Source organism: Somniosus microcephalus, unplaced genomic scaffold (genome assembly GCF_052327205.1).
Source record: "Somniosus microcephalus isolate GS21.2 unplaced genomic scaffold, FLI_Smic_1.0 unresolved_chr3, whole genome shotgun sequence".
In the NCBI taxonomy this organism is placed as follows: Eukaryota; Metazoa; Chordata; class Chondrichthyes; order Squaliformes; family Somniosidae; genus Somniosus; species Somniosus microcephalus.
Genome location: NW_028225181.1, coordinates 70405496 through 70421465, shown reverse-complemented (window position 1 = coordinate 70421465; position 15970 = coordinate 70405496). Strand labels below are relative to the sequence as shown.

Here is a 15970-nt window from a genome sequence, read left to right as displayed (position 1 = left end):
CCTGGATCCCATGGGCTCTTACCTTCTTGACCAGTCTCCCATGTGGGACTTTGTCAAAAGCCTTACTGAAGTCCATGTAGACTACATCAACTGCACTACCCCCATCGAAAAATTCAATCAAATTGGTTAGACATGATCTCCCCCTGACAAAGCCATGCTGACTATCCTTGATTAATCCTTGCCTCTCCAAGTGGAGACTAACTCTGTCCCTCAGAATTTTTTCCAATAATTTCCCTACGACTGATGTTCGGCTCACTGGCCTGTAATTCCCTGGTTTATCCCTACTACTACCCTTCTTGAATAATGGTACTATGTTAGCTGTTCTCCAGTCCTCTGGCACCTCCCCTGTGGCCAGTGAGGTTCTGAAAATGTGTGTCAGAGCCCCTGCAATCTCCTCCCTTGCCTCACACAGCAGGCTGGGATACATCTCATCTGGGCCTGGGGGTTTCTCCACTTTTAAGCCTGCTAAAACCACTAGTACCTCCTCCCTCTCAATACTAATTTGTTCCAAGTATATCACAATCCCCCTGCCTGATTTCTATGCCTGCATCGTCCTTCTCCATAGTGAACACAGATGCAAAATATCAATTTAAAAACTCACCTACATCTTCTGGCACTACACACAAGATTGCCACTTTGGTCCCTAATGGGCTCTACTCTTCCCCTGGCTATCCTCTTGCCCTTAATATACTAATAAAACACCTTGGGATTTTCCTTTATTTTGCCTGCCAGTGTTTTTTCATGACCCCTCTTCGTTCTCCTAATTTCTTTTTAAAGTACCCCCCTGCACTTTCTATGCTCCTCTAGGGCTTCCACTGTTTTTAGTCCTTTGTATCTGCCAAAAGCCTACCTTTTTTTCCTAAACCATTCTTGTATGTTCCTTGACATCCAGGGTTCCCTGGGTGTGTTGGTCCCACCCTTGACCTTTACGGGAACATGTGGCGTTGTACTCTATTTCCTTTCTGAAAGACTCCCACTGCTCTGATGTGGATTTTCCTACAAGTAGCTGATCCCAGTCCACTTTGGCCAGATCCTGCCTTATCATATTAAAATTGGCCTTCCCCCAATTTAGAACCTTTATTTCTGTTCCATCTTTGTCCTTTTCCATAACTACTTTAAATCTCACCGAATTATGGTCACTGTCACCAAAATGCTCTCCTACTAACCCTTCTACCACTTGCCCTGCTACATTCCCTCGAATTAGGTCCAGTACCGCCCCCTCTCTTGTAGGACTTTCTACATGTTGGCTGAAAAAGCTCTCCTGGATGCACTAAGAATTCCACACCCTCTAAGCCTTTCACACTCTGACTATCCCAGTTAATATTGCGGAAGTTAAAATCCCCAACAATTATTACCCTATTATTTCTACACTTCTGAGATTTGGCTACATATCTGTTCCTCTATCTCCCCCTTACTGTTTGGGGGCCTATAGTACACTCCCAACAAAGTGCTTGCCCCTTTTTGTTTTTAAGTTCGACCCATATGGCCTCATTAGAGGAACCTGCTATGGTATCATCCCTCCTTACAGCAGAAATTGACTCCTTGATTAATATTACTAACCTGATTTTTGGTCCACTCTTGGAGTATTCACGTTTAATAAATCTCCGGGAGGAGTCACTTCACTTGTACTGGTTCCTGGGGCCTGATCACCTTCCCCAGGAGCAGGGCCTTGATTCTGGGGGTGTTTTATTGCACCGCTTGGTTTACTTGAGGGGGCGAGTGCGGGAGGGTGAGGGGGAGAGTGCGGGTGGGTGAGGAGGAGAGTGCGGGAGGGTGAGGAGGAGAGTGCGGGAGGGTCCATCTCCAGGACCAGTGTGTATCTTTTTTTTTATTCATTGATGGGATGTGGGCGTCACAGGCTGGCTAGGCCTGCATTTACTGCCCAACCCTAATTGCCCTCGAGAAGATGGTGGTGAGCCGCCTTCTTGAACCACTGCCGTCCATATGGTGTAGGTACACCCACAATGCTGTTAGGAAGGGAATTCCAGGATTTTGGCCCAGCAACAGTGAAGGAACGGCGATACTGGTCCAAGTCAGGATGGTGTGTGGCTTGGAGGGGAACTTGTAGATGGTGATGTTCCCATGCGTCTGCTGCCCTTGTCCTTCTAAGTGGTAGAGGTCGTGGGTTTGAAAGGTGCTGTTGAAGGAGCTTTGGCGAGTTGCTGCAGTGCATTTTGTAGATGGTACACACTGCAGCCACAGTGCGCCGGTGGTGGAGGGAGTGAATGTTGAAGGTGGTGGATGGAGTGCCAATCAAGTGGGCTGCTTTATCCTGAATGGTGTCGAGCTTCTTGAGTGTTGTTGGAGCTGCACTCATCCAGGCAAGTGGAGAGTATTCCATCACAGTCCTGACTTGTGCCTTGTAGATGGTGGAAAGGCTTTGGGGAGTCAGAAGGTGAGACACTCGCCGCTGAATTCCCAGCCTCTGGCCTGCTCTTGTAGCCACAGTATTTATATGGCTGGTCCAGTTCAGTTTCTGATCAATGGTAACCCCCAGGATGTTGATAGTGGGGGATTCAGCGATGGTAATGCCATTGAATGTCATGGGGAGATGGTTAGAGTCTCGCTTGTTGGAGATGGTCATTGCCTGGCACTTGTGTGGTGCGAATGTTACTTGCCACTTGTCAGCCCAAGTCTGAATGTTGTCCAGGTCTTGCTGCATATGGACACGGACTGCGTCAGTATCTGACGAGTCTCGAATGGTGCTGAACAGTGTGCAATCATCAGCGAACATCCCCACTTCTGACCTTATGATGGAGGGAAGGTCATTGATGAAACAGCTGAAGATGGTTGGGCCTAGGACACTGCCCTGAGGAACTCCTGCAGTGATGTCATGTGATTGAGATGAATGACCTCCAACAACCACAGTGTGTATCTGACTCAATGGGACACTCCCTCACCATTCTCCCCAGTCCCAGTGTGTATCTGAGTCAATGGGACTCTCTCTGACCTTTCTCCCCAGTCCATCTCCAGGACCAGTGTCTATCTGAGTCAATGGGAGTCAGTGGGAGTTTAGTGAAGAACATTAACCCTGAACATTCAGCCAGTGTTTCTAACCATGAAGCTGCGATTCCAGGAACGGATTTTACACCACTAGACCAGACACTGCGGGTTCACTGAATCCACCGTCAGTTCAATGTGCACAGAACATTAAGCAGTGCCACATCTACAGAAATACATCAATAAAATAGTCGCATTGTTGGAGATACACCCTGTGACCGCTGAAAATCAGATTGTCTTAAACCATCTAAATCTGTTACTGTTATCGAATTGTATGTATCCATACACCTGGATCATGGAACCAACAAGAAACTTTTTTCTGACAACACAAAATAATTTTACTAATAATCATTAAAATATAAGATTTACGTATCATTTTATCAGTTTAAACTTAAACAAACGCTAATCATTTAATTCAACTACAATCATGAAATTCAGAAATAGATTTACTGATAGAAAATAACTCAGTAAATCCAGCGTCCAGTTCAGAATTGTAATTCACAACTGAGTGCCGTTTGTCACGGAGTGCAGCTTGGAACAGAAACATAGAAGATAGGAGCAGGAGTAGGCCATTCGGCCCCTCGAACCTGCTCCGCCAATCAATGAGATCATGGCTGATCATCCAAACTCAGTACCCGGTCCCTGCCTTCTCCATATCCCTTGATCCCTTTAGCCTTAAGAAATATATCCAACTCCTTCTTGAATATATTTAATGAATTGGCCTCCACTGCCTTCTGTGGTAGAGAATTCCACAGGTTCACCACTCACTGGGTGAAGAAATTCCTCATCTCTGTGCTAAATGGCTTACCCTTTATCCTTAGACTATGACCCCAGGTTCTGGACTCCCCCGCCATCGGGAACATCCTTCCTGCATCTAGTCTGTCTAGTCCTGTTAGAATTTTATAAGTTGCAATGAGATCCCCTCTCATTCTTCTAAACTCCAGCGAGTACAAGCCCAATCGACCCAATCTCTCCTCATACGTCATTCCTGCCATCCCAGGTATCAGTCTGGTGAATCTTCGCTGCATTCCCTCCATGGCAAGAACATCCTTCCTCAGATAAGGCGACCAAAACTGCGCACAATACTCAAGGTGTGGTCTCACCAAGGCCCTGTACAACTGCAGCAAACATCCTTGCTCCTGTACTCGAACCCTCTTGCTACGAAGGCCAACATACCATTTGCCTTCTTAACCGTCTGCTGCACCTGCATGCTTACCTTCAGCGACTGGTGCACAAGGACACCCAGGTCTCGTTGCACTTCCCCTTCTCCCAATCTATTGCCATTTAGATAATAATCTGCCTTCCTGTTTTTGCCACCAAAGTGGACAACCTCACATTTATCCACGTTATATTGCATCTGCCATGTTTCTGCCCAATCACCCAACATGTCCAAATCATCCTGGAGTTTCTCGACATCCTCCTCACAGCACACACGCCCACCCAGCTTTGTGTTGTCTACAAACTTGGAGATATTACATCTAGTCCCCTCGTCTAGATCATTTATATATATTGCGAATAGCTGGGGTCCGAGGACCGATCCTTGGGGTACCCCACTAGTCACTGCCTGCCACTCGGAAAAAGACCCGTTTATTCCAACTCTGCTTCCTGTCTGCCAACCAGTTCTCTATCCAAGTCGGTACCTTGCCCCCAATCCCATGTGCCTTAACTTTACATGCTAATCTCTTAGGCGGGGCCTTATCAAAAGCCTTCTGAAAGTCCAAATACACCACATCCACTGGTTCTCCCTTATCTATTTTACCAGTTACATCCTCAAAAAATTCCAGTAGATTAGTCAAGCACGATTTATCTTTTGTAAATCCATGTTGACTTTGTCCGATCCTATCACTGTTTTCCAAGTGCTATTACATCTTTTATAAAATGGACTCTTGCATTTTCCCCACTACCGATGTCAGGCTTACCGGTGTATAATTCCCCGTTTTCTCTCTACCACCTTTTTTGAATAGTGGGGTAACATCAGCTACCCTCCAATCCATGGGAACTGTTCCAGAGTCTACCGAATTTTGGAAGATAGACTATTTCTAGGGCCACTTCCTTAAGTACCCTAGGATGTAGATTGTCAGGCCCTGGGGATTTATTGGACTTCAATCCTGTCAATTTCCCTAACACCATTTCCCTACAGATACTGATTTCTTTCAGTTCCTCCCTCTCATTAGACCCTATGTTCCCCAACATCTCCGGGAGGTTATTTATGTCCTCCTTTCTGAAGACAGAACCAAAGTACAGGAAACTTCGCGATATCCGGCACCGACGGGACCGAGCTGCTGCCGATCTATCCAAACTTCCAGATAGACCAGCGCTAATGTTGTAGGATACGGAGGTTTTCATCTCCGTATCTGACAACAAACACCGTTGCTTAGCAACAGCTTGTAAACACTCGGCCCATACCTTGGAAGCGTCTCTGAAGCTGTTGCTAAGCTACAGAGATGCTTTCCAGAGCCTGCCTGGTAAAAGAATGCAAGAAGAAAAAAAACCTCACCAAAACGGCTGCTGATTTCTGCTGTTAGATCGAGGTTTACGGACATACAACCTCCGGATAAGCCAAAGTTTCCTGCATGTATTTAATTGGTCTGCCATTTCTTTGTTCCCCATTATAAATTCCCCTGATTCTGACTGCAAGGGACCTACGCTCGACTTCACCAAACTTTTTCTCTTCACATATCTATAGAAGCTTTTGCAGTCAGTTGTTATGTTACCTGCAAGCTTACTCTCATACTCTATTTTCCACCTCTTAATTAATCTCTTTTCTGAATCCTAAACTGCTCCCAATCCTCAGGTTTACTGCTTTTTCTGGCCAATTTATATGTCCTCTCCATGAATCTTACGCTATCCCTAATTTCCCTTGTTAACCACAGTTGAGTCAACTTTTGTGTTTAATTTTTATGCCAAACAGGGATGAACAAATTCTGTCGTTCATCCATGTGGTCTTTGAATGTTTGCAATTGCCTATCCACCGTCAACCCTTTGAGTGACATTCCCCAATCAATCCTACCCAACTCGCGCCTCATACCATCGTAGTTTCCTTTATTTAAATTCAGGACCCTAGTCTCTGAGTCAACTACTTCACTCTCCATGTTAAATGAAGAATTCTATATTATGATCGCTCCGACCCAAGGGGCCTCGCACAAGATTGCTAATTAATCCTCTCATTACATAATACCCAGTCTAAGATGGCCTAATCTCCAGTTGGTTCCTCAACATATTGGTCCAGGAAACCATCCCGTATGTACTCCAGGAATTCCTCCTCCACAGTATTGTTACTAATTTGGTTAGCCCAATCTATATGTAGATTAAAGTCACCCATGATAACTGCTGTGCCCTTATTGCACGCATCTCCAATTTACCGTTTAATGCCATCTCCAACCTCCGCATTACTGTTTGGGGTTCTGTATACCACTCCCACTAACGTTTTCTGCCCCTTGGTATTTCTCAATTCTACCCATACAGATTCCACATCATCAGAGCCAATATCCTTCCTTACAATTGTGTTAATCCCTCTTTAACCAGCAATGCTACCCCACCTCCTTTTCGCCTTTTTTCCTGAATATTGCATACCCCTGGATGTTGAGTTCCCAGCCTTGGTCACCCTGGAGCCATGTTTCCGTAATCGCAATCATATCATATATATCTGTTTACCTCTATTTGCGCAGCTAATTCATCCACTTTATTACGAATGCTCCTTGCATTAAGACACAAAGCCTTCAGGCTTGTTTTTTTAATGCTCTTAGACCTTTTAGAATTATTATTTACTGTGGCCATATTTGTTTAAACCCTTGATTTCTCTGACTGCCACCTTTGTTTTTCTCCTTCCTGTCTTTTGCTTCTATCCTTGTTTCCCTTTCCTCTGTCTCCCTGCTCAGGTTCCCAGCCCCCTGCCATTTTAGTTTAAACCCTCCCCCAGAGCACTGGCAAACACTCCCCCTAGGACATCGGTCCCAGTCCTGCCCAGGTGCAAACTGTCAGTTTTGTACTGGTCCCACCTCTCCCAGAACCAGTTCCAATGTCCCAGGAATTTGAATCCCTCCCCCTTGCACCATTCCTCTAGCCACGTATTCACCTGAAATATCCTTCTATTGCTACTATGACTAGCACGTGGCTCTGGTAGCAATCCTGAGATTACTACCTTTGAGGTCCTATTTTTAAATTTACCTCCTAACTCCCTATATTCATCTTTTAGAACCTCATCCCGTATTTTACCTATATCATTGGTACCTATATGCACCACAACTGGCTGTTCACCCTCCCCTTCCAATATGTTCTGCAGCCGTTCTGGAGACATCCTTGACCCTTGCACCAGGGGGCAACATACCATCCTGGAGTCACGTTTATGGCCGCAGAAACGCCTATCTGTTCCCCTTACAATAGAATCCCCTATTACTACAGCTCTCCCACTCTTTTTCCTCCCGTCCTGTGCAGCAGAACCACCCATGGTGCCAGGAAGTTGGCTGCATCTGCCTTCCCCTGATAAGCCATCCTCCCCAACAATATCCAAAGCGGTATATCTGTTTGATAGGGGAATGGTCACAGGGGACCCCTGCACTACCTGCCTGCGCCTACTACTCTGCCTGGTGGTCAGCCATTCTCTTCCTGCCTGTGCAGCCTTTACCTGCGATGTGACCAACTCCCTAAATGTGCTATCCACGACGTCCTCAGCATCGCGAATGCTCCAGTATGTATCCACTCGCAGCTCCAGCACCACAATGCGGTCTGTCAGTAGCTGCAGCTGGATACACTTCCCGCACACATGGTCGTCAGGGACACAGGAAGTGTCCCCGATTTCCCACATAGTGCAGGAAGAGCATACCACGGCACAGAGCTCTCCTGCCATGCCTTACCCTTTAATTCACTCAAATTAAAATAAAAAAGTGAGGCAGGTATGGGGACCCAGGAGGTGGGGGAGCCTCAGCCTTTGCAATTGTCCAACAGGTTTGAGGTTCTTGCGGCCTGTATGGATGAAAGCAGTGGCTGCAAGGTGGATGAGCAAACTGACCGTGGCACCGAGGTACAGGAAGCGATTCAAGCGGGGGGAGTTAATAGGAATATATAGTGGTAATAAGGGATAGCATAGTAAGGGCGATAGATACAGTTCTCTGCGGCCAAGAGCGAGAGTCCAGATGGCTGTGTTGCCTGCCCGGTGCCAGGGTTCAGGATATCTGCTCTGGGCTAGAGAGGAACTTGCAGTGGGAGGGGGAGGAGCCAATGGTCATGGTCCATGTAGGTACCAACGACACAGTTAGAACTAGGAAAGCGGTTCTGCTGAGAGAGTGTGAGCAGCTAGGGGCTAAATTAAAAAGCAGAACCACAAGGGTAATAATGTCTGCATTATTACCTGAGCCACGAGCAAATTGGCATAGGGTAAATCAAATTAGAGAGATGAATGCGTGGCTCAAAGACTGGTGTGGGAGAAATGGGTTTCGATTCCTGGGGCACTGGCACCACACTGGGGAAAGTGGGATCTGTATCGTTGGGACGGTCTTCACTTCAACCGTGCTGGGACCAGTGTTCTGGCGAGTCATACAACTAGGGCAGTAGAGAGGGTTTTAAACTAAATAGTGGGGGCAAGGGATAAAATTTGGGAAGATGTGGTAAATCAAAGAGTAGAGACAAGGCAATAGAGAAAGGTATTAATATGGGAAATGATAAACAGACCGCCGACGCTGTGAGACCAGGTAAGGCCTCACAGCATCGGCGGGAATCCTGAGCGGCAGAGCGGGGTATAAAAGTCCCCAGAGACCAGGTAAGGCCTCACAGCATCGGCGGGAATCCTGAGCGGCAGAGCGGGGTATAAAAGTCCCCAGAGACCAGGTAAGGCCTCACAGTGTCGGCGGGAATCCTGAGCGGCAGAGCGGGGTATAAAAGTCCCCAGAGACCAGGTAAGGCCTCACAGCATCGGCGGGAATCCTGAGCGGCAGAGCGGGGTATAAAAGGCCCGAGACCAGGTAAGGCCTCACAGTGTCGGCGGGAATCCTGAGCGGCAGAGCGGGGTATAAAAGTCCCCAGAGACCAGGTAAGGCGTACCAGTCTCTGAACTCGGAGGGAAGGAGAGAGGTAAAAAGTAATCCAAGTGTGACGTCACCAGAAAGCGGGTAAGTGATTGGTTGGTGAGTATTTCTCTCTTAGAAACTATAAACCAAAGAGGTTTAAGCTTAAAAGGTGTGATATTCACCATCTAGAATCGGGACAGAGGATATTTAAGAATAATATTAATAAATTTAATTAATTACATAGAATGGGAGATCAGGCGATGTGTTGCTACTGCAATATGTGGGAGCTGGTGAACACCATTGATGCTCACGGTGATCACATTTGCAGTAAGTGTTGGCTGCTCAAGGAACTCCGGCTCCGTGTTGAAGAGCTGGAGACCGAGCTTCAAACACTGAGACACATCAGGGAGGGGGAGAGTTACCTGGACTCTGTGTATCATGAGGTAGTCACACCAATTAGATTAATTAATTCAGATGTAGTCCGTGGCCAGGGTCGGGATGGTGTGACTAGAAGTGAGGCAGGTACGGGGATCCAGGAGGTAGTGTTGGAGGAGCCGCAGCCCTTGCACTTGTCCAACAGGTTCGAGGCTCTTACTCCCTGTGGGGACAGGAGCAGGGACTGCAGGGAGGATGAGCAACCTGGCCACAGCACCGTGGAGCAGGGGGCCATTCAAGTGGGGGGAGTTAAAAGAAATGTTGTAGTGGTAGGGGATAGTATCGTTAGGGGGATAGATAGAGTTCTTTGCAGCCGAGAGCGAGAGTCCCGAAGGGTTAAGGACATCTCCTCTGGACTGGAGAGAAACTTGGAGTGGGAGGGGGAGGATCCAGTTGTCGTGGTCCATGTTGGTACCAACGACAGATAGGACAAGGAAGGAGGTTCCGCTGAGGGAGTTTGAGCAGCTAGGGGCCAAATTAAAAAGCAGAACCACAAGGGTAATAATCTCTGGATTATTACCTGAGCCACGAGCGAATTTGGCTAGGACAAATAAAATTAGAGAGTTAAATGCGTGGCTCAAAGACTGGTGTGGGAGAAATGGGTTTTGCTTCCTGGGACACTGGCACCAGTACTGGGGCAGGAGGGAGCTGTTCCGTCGGGACGGGCTTCACTTGGCCAGTGCTGGGACTAGAGTCCTGGCGGATCATATAATTAGGGCTGTAGAGAGGGCTTTAAACTAACTAGTGGGGGGGGGGGGGTGGAGGTTCCTAGATAGCAAATAATAAAAATGACAACAGAGAAGGTCATAGACTTCGGTAGCAGTGGGGAAATTAAAAACCAGAGCGTGTCAGGGAGGGGCAGAAGGTATGGAGTAAAAGGTAAAGTAATAAAAAGGGCAAAAGCAGGAACTAAGTGTCACAAAACATCTTTGAAAGTTCTCTATCTGAATGCACGTAGCATTCGAAACAAAATAGATGAGTTAATGGCACAAATAACTACATATGGGTATGATCTTGTGGCCATTACAGAAACATGGCTGCAGGGTGACAATGCCTGGGAATTAAACATACCAGGTTATTTAACGATCAGGAAGGACAAGCAGGAAGGAAGGGGAGGTGGGGTGGCTATGTTAATAAAGGAAGGAATCACTGATACAGAAAAATGATATTGGGTCAAAAGATCAGGATAATGAAACAGTTTGGGTGGAGGTAAGGAATAATAAGGGGAAAAAAACACTAGTGGGCGTAGTCTATAGGCCTCCGAACAGTGGCAACTCTGTTGGATGGAGTATCAATCAGGAAATAGTTGAGGCTTGTAATAAGGGAACATCTATAATTATGGGGGATTTCAACTATCATATTAATTGGACAAATCAAATTGGGCAGAGCAGCCTTGAGGATGAGTTCATTGAGTGTATTAGGGATAGGTTTCTTGAGCAGTATGTAACTGAACCGACCAGGGGGCAAGCAACCTTAGATCTGGTCCTGTGTAACGAGACGGGATTAATTAAAAATGTCCTAGTAAAGGATCCCCTTGGAATGAGTGACCATAACATGGTTGAATTCCATATTCAATTAGAGGGTGAGAAGGTTGGATCTCAAACAAGCGTGCTAAGCTTGAATAAAGGAGACTATGAAGGTATGAGAGCGGAATTGAGTAGAGTGGATTGGGAAAATAGATTAAAGGAAGACGATACATGATCAGTGGTGTACATTCAAGGAGTTATTTTACAACTTCCAAAAAAAATATATTCCACTGAGAAGAAAAGGGTGTAAGAAAAGACAGCCATCCGTGGCTAAGTAAAGAAATTAAGGATAGTATTCGACTAAAAACAAGGGCATATAAGGTAGCCAAATCTAGTGGGAGGATAGAGGATTGGGAAAACTTTAAAAGACAGCAAAAAATAACAAAAAGATTGATTAAGAAAGGGAAGATAGATTATGAAAGTAAATTAGCAAAAAATATAAAAACAGATAGTAAGAGTTTTTATAGTTATATAAAAAGAAAAAGGGTGGCTAAAGTAAATGTTGGTCCCTTAGAGGATGAGACTGGGAAATTAATGGTGGAAAATATGGAGATGTAAAATATTCATTGTGTTTTTGCCATCAGTCTTTACAGTAGAAGACACTAAGAATATCCCAACACTGGACAAACAGGGGGCTAATGGGGGGGGGGGGGGGGGGGGGGAGGAGCTAAACACGATCAAAATCACTAAGGAAGTGGTACTCGGTAAAATAATGGGACTCAAGGCGGATAAATCACCTGGACCTGATGGCTTACATCCTAGGGTCTTGAGGGAAGTGGCGGTAGGGATTGTGGATGCATTGGTAATAATTTTCCAAAACTCCCTGGACTCGGCAAAGGTCCCGGCAGACTGGAAAACTGCTAATGTAACACCCTTATTTAAAAAGGGCAGTAGACAGAAGGCTGGAAACTATAGACCGGTTAGCCTAACATCTGTGGTAGGTAAAATTTTGGAGTCCATTATTAAGGAGACAGTAACAGGACATTTGGATAATCATAATTTAATAGGACAAAGTCAGCATGGTTTTATGAAGGGGAAGTCATGTTTGACAAATTTGCTGGAGTTCTTTGAGGAAGCAACGTATAGGGTGGATAAAGGGGAACCAGTGGACGTAGTGTATTTAGATTTCCAAAAGGCATTTGACAAGGTGCCACACAAAAGATTATTGCTTAAGATAAAAAATCACGGGATTGGGGGTAATATTCTGGCATGGATAGAGGATTGGCTATCTAACAGAAGGCAGAGAGTTGGGATAAATGGTTCATTGTCAGACTGGCAATCAGTAACTAGTGGTGTTCCGCAGGGGTCAGTGCTGGGTCCCCAACTCTTTACAATCTATATTAATGATTTGGAGGAGGGGACCGAGTGTAACATATCAAAGTTTGCAGATGATACTAAGATGGGAGGGTAAGTAGTGAGTGAGGACATAAAAAACCTGCAAGGGGACATCGACAGGCTAAGTAAGTGGGCAAAGATTTGGCAGATGGAATACAATACTGGAAAGTGTGAGGTTATGCACTTTGGCAGGAAAAATCGTAGAGCAAGTTATTATCTTAATGGTAAGAAACTGGAAAGTACCGAAGTACAAAGGGATCTGGGGGTCCTGGTGCACGAAACTCAAAAGGTTAGTATGCAGGTGCAGCAAGTGATTAAGAAGGCCAATGGAATGTTGGCTTTCATTGCTAGGGGGATAGAATATAAAAATAGGGAGGTATTGCTTCAGTTGTAAAAGGTATTAGTGAGGCCGCACCTGGAATACTGCGTACAGTTTTGGTGTCCATATTTAAGAAAGGACATACTTGCTCTCGAGTCAGTACAAAGAAGGTTCACTCGGTTAATCCCGGGGATGAACATATGAGGAGAGGTTGAGTAGATTGGGACTCTACTCATTGGAGTTCAGAAGAATGAGAGGCGATCTTATTGAAACATATAAGATTGTGAAGGGGTCGGATGGGGTGGATGCGGGGAAGATGTTCCCGATGATGGGGGAAACTAGAACTAGGGGGCATAGTCTTAGAATAAGGGGCTGCTCTTTCAAAACTGAGATGAGGAGGAACTACTTCACTCAGAGGGTGGTAGGTCCATGGAATATGCTGCCCCAAAAAGCTGTAGAAGCTACATCATTACAGAAATTTAAAACAGAAATAGACAGTTTCCTAGAAGTAAAGGGAATTAAGGGTTACGGGGAGCGGGCAGGAATTTGGACATGAGTCTAGGTTCGGATCGGTCATGGCCCTGTGGGTAGCGGAGCGGGCCCAGGGGCCGTGTAGCCTCATCCTGCTCCTATTTCGTGTGTCTAATTCTGTTAGATTCAGGAGATGGTTCTGTGATAGTGGATTGGCGGTTAGGATCAGATCAGCCATGATCTTATTGAATGGCGGAGCAGGCTCGAGGGGCCGATTGGCCTACTCCTGCTCCTATTTCTTATGTTCTTATGTTCTAGGAAGGGATAGAGTGTACAAATCTAAGAGTAAATCAACAGTTAAGGCTAGAGGTTACAAAAATAAAAGGACAAATCTAAAGGCTCTGCATCTGAATGCACGTAGCATTCAAAACAAAACAGATGAACGGATGGCGCAAATAGGAATAAATAAGTATGATCTGATAGCCATTACAGAAACATGGCTGCAGGCTGACATAGATTGGGACCTGAATATTGAAGAGTACGTGACATTTAGGAAGGACAGAAAGCTAGGAAAAGGTGGAGGGGTGGCTCTGTTAATTAATGATGGTATTAGCACAATAGAGAGGGATGACCTAAGTTCAGGAAACCAGGATGCAGAAGCGGTTTGGGTAGAGATGAGAAATGATAAAGGCAAGAAGTCACTTGAGAGAGTGGTGTACAGGCCCCCTAACAGTAACCACATGGTAGGATGGAGTATAAAGGAAGAAATAATGGGAGCTTGTCAGAAAGGTATGGCAATAATCATGGGGGATTTAATCTACATAGAGACCGGAAAAATCAGATCGGCAAAGGTAGCCTAAATGAGGAGTTCATAGAATGTTTTCAGGATAGTTTCTTACAACAGCACGTTCTGGAGCCAACCAGAGAGCAGGCTATACTAGACCTGGTATTGTGCAACGAGATAGGATTAATTGAAGGCCTCAGTGAAGGAGCCCCTAGGTAGCAGCGATCATAATATGGTTGAATTTTACCTTCAGTTTGAGGGAGAGAAGAGTGGGTCAAAGACTAGTATTTTAAAATTAAATAAGGGCAATTATGAGGGTATGAAAGCAGAGCTAGTTAAAATGAACTGGCAAATTAGGTTAAGGGACAGGTCAATTGAGATGCAGTGGCAGACATTTAAGAGGATATTTCAGAATACACAGAATATATACATTCCAACGAGAAAGAAAAATTCCAAGGGGAGGACCCACCATCCATGGTTAACTAAAAAAATTAACGATAGTATCCAACTTAAAGAAAAAGCATATAATTGCGCAAAGATGGATGGCAGGTCAGAAGATAGGGCAGAATATAAAAAACAGCAAAGAGTGACTAAAAGATTAATGAGGAGAAAAATTAGAGTACGAGAGAAAGCTAGCTAGAAATATAAAAACAGATAGTAAGAGTTTCTATAGATATTTAATAAAGAAAAGATTTAACAAAGTGAGTGTTGGTCCGATAAACAAAGAGTCAGGGAATTAATAATGGAAAATAAGGAGATTGCAGTTGAATTGTACAGGTATTTTGTATCGGTCTTCACCATAGAGGATACAAGTAACATCCCAGAAATAGCTGTAATTCAGGAAATGGAAGGGAGGGAGGAACCAGTGTGTATCTGAGTCAATGGGACTCTCTGACCTTTCTCCCCCAGTCGATCTCTGGAAGCTCTTTGAATCGGAAGAGTTCTCTCCAGTTGGTTCTCTCACAATCCTGTGTTGGTTCACCTGCTGTCGTTCCTCAGTCGGCAATCCCTGTTTACTCTCAGCTGTGGACCTTTGTCAATCACTCAGTCTTTCACCGGGAGATCTAATGATGGCAGGACTGAAAATAACAACATGAATAGTGTGAAGTAATGTAATGTAGACTTTTCTTCAGCTTAATAAAAATAAAAGTTTGGGTCCGAGTGCTTCGGTCTGATGTTGTCCCTTTTCTCAGATCCCCGCCACACCCGCCTGGGCTTCCAGCAAATCAACAAAGTTCTGGATAGAAATGCACAATTACCCTGTGCATTAGGCAAACCGAAGCTGGGGCCATCTTTCCCAGGTAACACACTGTCTGATCTCACTGGGCCCATCCTCCCCGGGTTACACACCGTCTGATCTCACTGGGCCCATCCTCCCCGGGTTACACACTGTCTGATCTCACTGGGCCCATCCTCTCCGGGTTACACACCGTCTGATCTCACTGGGCCCATCCTCTCCGGGTTACACACCGTCTGATCTCACTGGGCCCATCCTCCCCGGGTTACACACTGTGGTAAACCACTGTTGTTAGTACTGTTGTTCACTGTTAGTACTGTTGTTCACTCTTGCATATTGTTGCACTTGTCTGTGCATGCCTCAGCTGACTCCGCCCCTGGCTCCACCCTCATGGCTGGATATAAAGGTGGCTGCTCGGCAGCCCCCGGCCCTTTTGGATACCAGGCAACCACAAGAGGCATGCTCTGTTCTTTGGTAATAAAAGCCTGTTTGTTACTTTCTCAACTTCCAGTCTTTTGTAGCAATTGATAGTGCATCACACACTGTCTAATCTCACTGGGCCCATCCTCCCCGGGTTACACTGTCTGATCTCACTGGGCCCAACCTCCCCGGGTTACACACTGTCTGTTCTCACTGGGCCCATCCTCCCCGGGTTACACACTGCCTGATCTCACTGGGCCCATCCTCCCCGGGTTACACAATCTTAGAAATTTACTGCACAGAAGGCCGCCATTCGGCCCATCTTGTCCGAGCCGGCTGACAAAGATCTATCCACTCTAATCCCACTTTCCAGCACTTGGTCCATAGCCTGGTAGCTTACGGCACTTCAAGTGCATATCCAAGCAGTTTTTAAACGTGATG

At 45.7% G+C, this 15970-nt stretch overlaps 1 protein-coding gene across 1 annotated transcript in view; it reads right to left on the bottom strand.

Annotated features, from left to right (window-relative positions):
• The window catches only part of LOC147091925 (uncharacterized), a 53332-nt gene extending 37362 nt beyond the window's left edge, over nt 1-15970 (bottom strand). Inside the window, exon 1 of the mRNA XM_085976642.1 lies at nt 14769-15970. The gene's annotated coding sequence lies outside the window, so the exon portion shown is untranslated. The remainder of the gene's footprint in view (nt 1-14768) is intronic.